This window comes from Engraulis encrasicolus, chromosome 22, assembly GCF_034702125.1.
Source record: "Engraulis encrasicolus isolate BLACKSEA-1 chromosome 22, IST_EnEncr_1.0, whole genome shotgun sequence".
Classification (NCBI taxonomy): Eukaryota; Metazoa; Chordata; class Actinopteri; order Clupeiformes; family Engraulidae; genus Engraulis; species Engraulis encrasicolus.
The window spans coordinates 922,367-930,002 of NC_085878.1; positions in this window are offsets into that span (position 1 = coordinate 922,367).

The following is a 7,636-nucleotide window of genomic DNA, read 5'->3' on the forward strand; positions in this document are numbered from 1 at the left end:
GGGAGAGATGGAGAAAGGGAGAGATGGAGAGAGACATAGAGGGATGGAGAGAGCAAGAGAAAGAGAGAGATGGACAGATTTAGCACGATAGAGATAGAGATAGAGAGAGAGAGAAAGAGAGAGATGGAGAGAGCAAGAGAAAGAAAGAGATGGACAGATGTAGCACGATAGAGATAGAGAGAGAGAGAGAGAGAGAGAGAGAGAGAGAGAGAGATGGAGAGTAAGAGAAAGAGAGAGATGGACAGACTTAGCATGATAGAGATAGAGAGAAAGAGAGAGAGAAAGAGAGAGATGGAGAGATTTAGCACGATAGAGATAGAGATAGAGATAGAGAGAGAGAGAGAGAGAGAGAGAGATGGAGAGAGAGAGAGAGAGAGAGAGCAAGAGAAAGAGAGAGATGGAGAGATTTAGCACGATAGAGATACCAGGGTGGAGCAGCAGAGATGTGGCTGACTGGCTGGCCGGTGGGAGCTGCTATGACAAGGTGGCCAGCGCTCGGCTTGCAAGATGACACCAGTACAGGAGCAAGTCAATTCACTGGCAAGGTCACTCGATGGGGGTTGGTTTGTGCTGTCGCGCTGTCATCCTCCCCCCCCTAATCCTCCACATCCAAACTTTACAGCAATTTTAAATAACAAGCAGCCGGCTGTCATGCTGCACTTGTGCACATATACACACAGACACGGCTCCATGAGAAATGACAAGAGAAGACAGATCATGGAGATTGTAGTATGTGAGGAGAAAACAAATGGCCAGGTGGAGGAGAACGGAGGAGATGCTATACCATGGTGGCAGTCCTACAATGTCTGGCAAAAAATCGTAAAAAACACTTAAAATAACCAACAAAAACCCACTAGCAATAATGTTATCATTACAGAATGTAGTAATAGTGTAGAAATAACACTATAATATGATTTTAATATGTTTACAAGTATTTTAACATACAGAGATATTATAACGATTTTCACAATGTTGGTCGGGGGCAGGGTTACATAATGTGGGCGGGGTTTTTTATTGGTTGTGCCGCCCCCTCTTGGGTGCTGCTCCGGGCTTACTGCCCGGTCGCACCGCCCCTAGGACCGCCCCTAGGACCGTCCCTGCACGGTGGCAAGAGATGGCGTGAAGAAGAAGGAGAACAAAAAGAAAAAGAAGAAGAAGAAGAACCAGAAAAAGAAGAAAAAAAAACCAAAAGAACAAGAGGACGTTGCAGCAGATGAAAAGACAGATGGCTATCAAACATCAAACAACAGCTCTGAGGAAAAACGAACAGCAGCCCCTGTGGATCACACTTCACGCCATTCTCATTTCATTCAGCTACGCTGGTTTGTTTACTTTATTCAACCACCCAGGGCCACTGACAGCATTTGGCTGGGCCCAGGACAAAGTCATCTGAAAGGGTCCCCCCCCCTACATTCAATGTAATAATGAGGACTCAATTATGGGCCCCCTATCGGCCCAGGGCTCGGAACAACTGACCCCTTTGTCCCACCCGTGTCGGCGTCCCTGCAACCACCCCCACTCACTGTGTGCGGCGCCATTATGGTGAGGCGAGCCTTGTGAAGTTTTAACAGGGCCAGGATATGGATGTATATTGGCATGACTGGCCTCATTATGTGGAGAGGCTGAGAACACAGGGTGGCTCTGCACAGAGACACTGGCATTTTGCTTCCCCTCACGCTTTAGATGTGGCCACGGGCGGCGGGCGGCGGGGGGCGAGGCGGGCGGCGGGGGGGCGGGGGGCGGGCGGCGGGCGGCGGGGGGCGAGCAGAGAGGGAAGCAGCAGGTGGGGAATGACTGGATGGACCAAGACCCCCACATCAAAGGCCCCGGCCGCCCGCCCGCCCGCTATATCTGTTAGGCATGGCTGCATTTCTAGTGAATTTAATTTGTGAGGTTTTCAAATATTGCTGCAATGTAATGTCGAGGAGGTCCAGGCATTTTTTTTTCACACACACACACACACACACACACACACACACACACACACACACCCACGCACCCATGCATACACACCCACACAACCACAACACACAATGCACTCACACACATATGCACAAAGACACACACACACACACACACACACACACACACACACACACACACACACACACACACACACACACACACACACACACACACACACACACACACACACACACACAGTGTGCTGGCAAGCGTGAACGTGTTGGGAGAAAGTGTTATATCTCGCTGGATATATATATTTTTTTATCTATTTATTTTCACTTCTCTTCGCTTGCACCTTTTCCCACTAAAACAAAACATAGAATGTACTTTATTGGCCTTAAATCTATTTGCCCCGGGGCGCTGTGGCGCAGCGCGCTAAGCCCCCCACATTTGGACTTACTGTAGCCTACATGCCCACGGGGACCCCGGTTCGAGTCAGGCCGGGGTCATTTCCTAACCCTACCCCATCTCTCTCTCACAACTGTTTCCTGTCTCCTCTCATACTGACCTGTCATAATAAAGGCCAAAAAAACCCCAAAAATACTTCAACAAAAAAATCTATTTGACCACCTGCATGTTGTGCTGTTGGGTGTGGTTACACAGACACATTGCTCATATATATTAAGGCTGGAACATGTCTATTTGTAATGGCCAACAAATGCAAACAGAAGGATTCGGCTGCAGACCGTGGAAAGAGAAGAACACTTCAAGCGAGTCGGACACGACACACACACAAACACACACACACACACACATAAACACACACACACACACACACACAGAATCATGAATAATGCAGTAGCACCTGCAGACAGTCTTAATCTCGCGTCCACCACTGCACTGCCACCAGAGCCGAGATTCAAGGCAATCTGGTTTCAATTACCTCCTTAGCATTTCCCTCAGTAATAAAGTCGCGTGTAGGCTATCCTAATTCTCCAGAGATTTGCTGTATACCATTGGCCAATCAAAAATTATGTCTTTTTTTTTTTTTTTTAAATAAGTCCTCACCCACCCTTGAAACATATGTCCACCAGTAGGAGGCCGCTGTAAATGCCCCCAAAACAAACCGTTCTCATCAGCGTGAACATAAATGCCACCCCCCAAAAAAACATGTTTGAACGCTTCTTTGAACGACACATCTGAATACAAAACAACTCAAAGCGTCAAGTGCTAGGCGAGAATTGAAAGCTAAGGGGTTCAGTTTTTCAAGAAAGACGAGGCGGTATTTAGCTCAAGGAGCCCCATAATGCATGCCACTCCACCAGAGGAACGCTGAAATAGTCATTGAAAAGTTAAAGGACCAGTTCGGTTAATTTCAACATGCAGTTGTAATGTTCACACTACCCTGGACTTGTCAGTACCTGAGGTTTTTTTTCTTCTTCTTCAGCCTTTTCCAAGTCAAGTCAAGTCAAGTAGGTTTTATTGTCAATTTCTTTACATGCACTGGTCATACAAAGAATTTGAAATTACATTTCTTGCTTTCCCATACAGACATAGACTAATCTAGGTAAGGACATAGACAGTATGGACATAGACAGTACTTATACATGGACTTAAGACAGTATGGACATAGACAGTGCTCATACAGACATTTAAAGTGCAAGACTGGACAACAGAAGACTTGTAGAGGACATACATTAAGAGGTATTGTTGTGCTTTTGTGCTTTTCCTAAAAAAGTCCTTTATAGCGTTCTGACATGGTAATAGTAGCATTTTGAAGAAAAATAAATATTAAAAAGGTCTGTCAAGTACACTAGCAGCAGTGTGTGTGTGTGTGTGTGTGTGTGTGTGTGTATGTGTTTAGTGCAGGTAGAAGGTGCGGTGTGCGTCTGTGTGTGTGTGTTCGTGTGTCTGTGTGTGTGTGTGTGTGTCAGTGTGTGTATGTTTGGGTTTAGTGCAGAAAGTGCAGTGTGCTTGTGTGTGTGTGTGTGTGTGTGTGTGTGTGTGTGTGTGTGTGTGTGTGTGTGTGTGTGTGTGTGTGTGTGTGTGTGTGTGTGTGTGTGTGTGTGTGTGTGTGTGTGTGCTTGTTTTGAGTTAGTGCAGGTTGAAAGTTCAGTCACAAGTATAGTAGTGCAGGTGGAATGTTCAGTCGCAGATATGGTGGTGGGGGATGGGGGGGGGGGGTTGTCAGTGGCCTTGCTGGCTAGAGGCTGACAGTGGAGGGAGAGTGGGTTGAGTGTTCAGCATCTTGATCGCTTGGTGCATTGTGCTGCTCGCCAGCCTGGTGGTACGGGAACGGAGGCGCCTGTACCTCTTTCCAGAGGGCAGGAGGCTGAACAGTTTGTGTGCAGGGTGGCTTGTGTCTTTGATGATCATCAGTGCTTTCCGGGTGAGGCGTGTGGTGTAAATGTCCTGCAGGGAGGGGAGTGGTACTCCAATGATCTTCTTCGCTGTGTTCACAACACGCTGGAGTGTCTTCCTGTTTTTCTCCGTGCAGCTTCCTCCCCACACTGTGATGAAGTTGGACACGACGCTCTCTATGGTTCCTCTGTAGAATGTTGTCATGATGGAGGGTGTAGCACTTGCCTTCTTTAGTTTGCGCAGGAAGTAGAGACGCTGATGGGCCTTCTTCGCCAGTGATGTAGTGTTGGTGGTCCAAGAGAGGTCGTCGCTGATGTGCACTCCAAGGAACTTGGTGCTGCTCACTCTCTCCACAGCATCGCCGTCGATGGTCAGTGGTGGCAGTTGTTTTTGGACCCTTTGGAAGTTGACAACAATCTCCTTGGTCTTGTTGACATTCAGCAGGAGGTTGTTGTCTTTGCACCATCTAGCCAGCAGGTCTACTTCTTCTCTGTAGTGAGTCTCATCGCCCTTGGTGATGAGGCCCACCAGTGTTGTATCATCCGCAAACTTCACTAGATGGTTAGTGCTGTGGGTCGTTGTGCAGTCGTGTGTCAGCAGCGTGAACAGCAGGGGGCTGAGAACACAACCTTTCCGAGATCTTGGTCATTGTAATGGGGGCAGCTCTTTGTTTACATTTCATAAAAACATTTTTATTTATTCCCAAAAACATCCGAAAGGTTATACAACATCAGCAGACAACTAGCAAACAGCGGTACCTTATGGGAAAATATTTGGAGTAGGCCTGTGTTAATTTTAAAAAAAATGTAAACAAACACTGCCCCCATTAAAATAGCTCATATCTCGGAAAGGGCTTAGCCGAAAAATGTGGCATCACCGGGTACTGACAAGTCAAGGGTAGCGTGAGCAATAAAACAGCATATTGAAATTGACTGAACTGGTCCTTTAACTACCATAGTGGTTCTAGATCAGATGTGCATGACACAATGCACAACATTATATGTGTACAAATGTCAATTTCTAAATGCCCAAAAAGGAAAGGAGGTGCTTGCCAAGGGCACCAAATGGTCTAGAACTGGCCCTGTGTTAGAGGGTGATGCGGTGGGTGTCTGCTTCAGCTGTGGAGGTCCAGGGTCCAGAATTCAGAGGCGGATCAGCACCTTCTCTCCAGCCTTAAGCCTACTTTATACTCGTCCTGCAACTGCAGCCTGCGTACTCAAACCAGCCACCACGACCCCCTCTGTTGAGCTGAAACAACCCCTTGCAGCGCTGCACGTATGCTTCTCCCAGGCTGAAATGTCTGTAGTCTGCCGGTACGCTAGCGGACAGTGCAAGACCCAGATCGGTCTGCCGCCCTTGAATTCTCGGCGGGAAAAAAAACGCCATGCCCACTTTTGCCCTGCGTATGCAGAGTTGACCGCTTTGAACTCTGAGGACCCACCCCCCGCTGACAGAACGTCTCCTGCTTCCTGAAAAGTGGGTGTTGTATCTAAAAAGACGCCTTTAGCCACCGCAGGTAAAGTGGGTGTTGTATGTGTAAAAAGCAAGGCTTTGAACCGTTATTTTTTTTCCAAACGTTCCGTTCCGAACAGAAACGGAATTATAACGTTTCCGGTCATGCGTTCCACCAATAAATTGACGTTCCCGAACCGGTTAGAACAGAAAAATACTGTTCCCGGAACGGTTAATTTCGTTCCTGTCAGCTGATTACTCCCATAGGCCTAACTGACGTTAATTAACCAAGAAAGACGGAAGTGCAAATGAGTCAGCCTACATTCCAAACTGTTTATTCAAGCAGATGAAAAGAATATCCTCCAGACTTTTGTCATTTAGGGACGACCTAAGAGGAGAAGCGGAGAATAAACCTCAATGATGAAAATGCACGCTCCACGCTGACTTGGGTCACGGGGAGCGCTATGATGGACATTGTGAGTTTGTGCATATTTAAAGCGGCCATGGATGCCCAATAACGTCGAACATATGTTGGTGCGCTTTACACGCGCTTCTCTGCAATGTCTTACAATGATGCAATTGAAACTTTGACCTTTTGTATGACAGTGGTTTCTCTTATTTAAGATGTGGAGTGGAGACTTTGTAGTCCACAGCTTTCTCTCTCCATTCAGTCAGAGAATGTCTGATGTCACACAGGACGTGAACCTCAGTCGTCATGGTAACATGCGCAGGAAAATAATTACTTTTTTTGTTTGTTTGAGGAACGGTATTAACCGGTATTAACCGGTTACCATTATTTTTAAATAAGTGTTCCTGTTCCAGAACATAAAAAATAATAACGTTTCCGGTTTCGTTTCTGTTCCCTGTAAAATACAAAAAGTTCCCGGTTTTCGTTTTCGTTCCTTGAACCGGGTCAAAGCCCTGGTAAAAAGACGCCTTTAGCCACCGCAGGTAATGCAGCGGGTGTCTGCTTCAGTCATCAAGGCTCACTCAGTACTCTGATGTGGATGTAATCAGTAAAGGGTAATCAGTTAGGGTGTCAGACTTGTAGCCCAAAGGTTGCAGGTTTGACTCCTGACCTGCCAGGTTGGTGGGGAGGGTAATTAACCAATGCTCTCCCACATCCTCCTCCATCACTGAGGTACCCTGAGCATGGTACACCGTCCAGCCACACTGCTCCCTTGGAGCGCCATTGAGGGCTGCCCCCTTGCACGGGTGAGGCATAAATGCAATTTTGTTGTGAACAGTGTGTAGTGCTCACTTGTGTGCTGTGGAGTGCTGTGTCACAATGACAATGGGAGTTGGAGTTTCCCAATGGGGCTTTCACTTCACTTTCACTTTCACAAACTCATTTCACTAACATGATCTGAATGACTGACCGCAAATCGTCAGTGACAACGCAAAGTGTTGTTATTGCATACATGTGCGGGGGCAAGAAAGCAATTAATGATGCAGCCCCTGCACTCCAATCCGTGACAGCTCCAGGGTCCACTTCCTGTGACCCGCAAATTAGTCGGCCGAGCGACTCTCAGGCCCTTACAGCAGCCATTAATGAGATACGGGCAGATGTATTTGGACACCGAAAACTCTGCACATGGCCTTGGTCTTGAGGGCTCTCTGCAGTAGGCACAGGGAGAGGGAGAGAGAGAGAGAAAGAGAGAGAGAGAGAGAGAGAGAGAGAGAGAGAGAGAGAGAGAGAGAAAGAGAGAGAGACCGAGAAGCAGACAGAGAGAGAGATGGGTAGATGGATAGATGGATAGATTGATAGATGGATAGCGACAGCGATGGAGATGGAGAGAGAAAGCGAGGATGGACAGAAAAGTGAGATGGACAGAGACAGAGAAAGAGAGAGCTAGACAGAAAAATACAGAGAGAGAGAGAGTGACAGATACAGAGAAAGACAGAGCTGTAAAGAAAG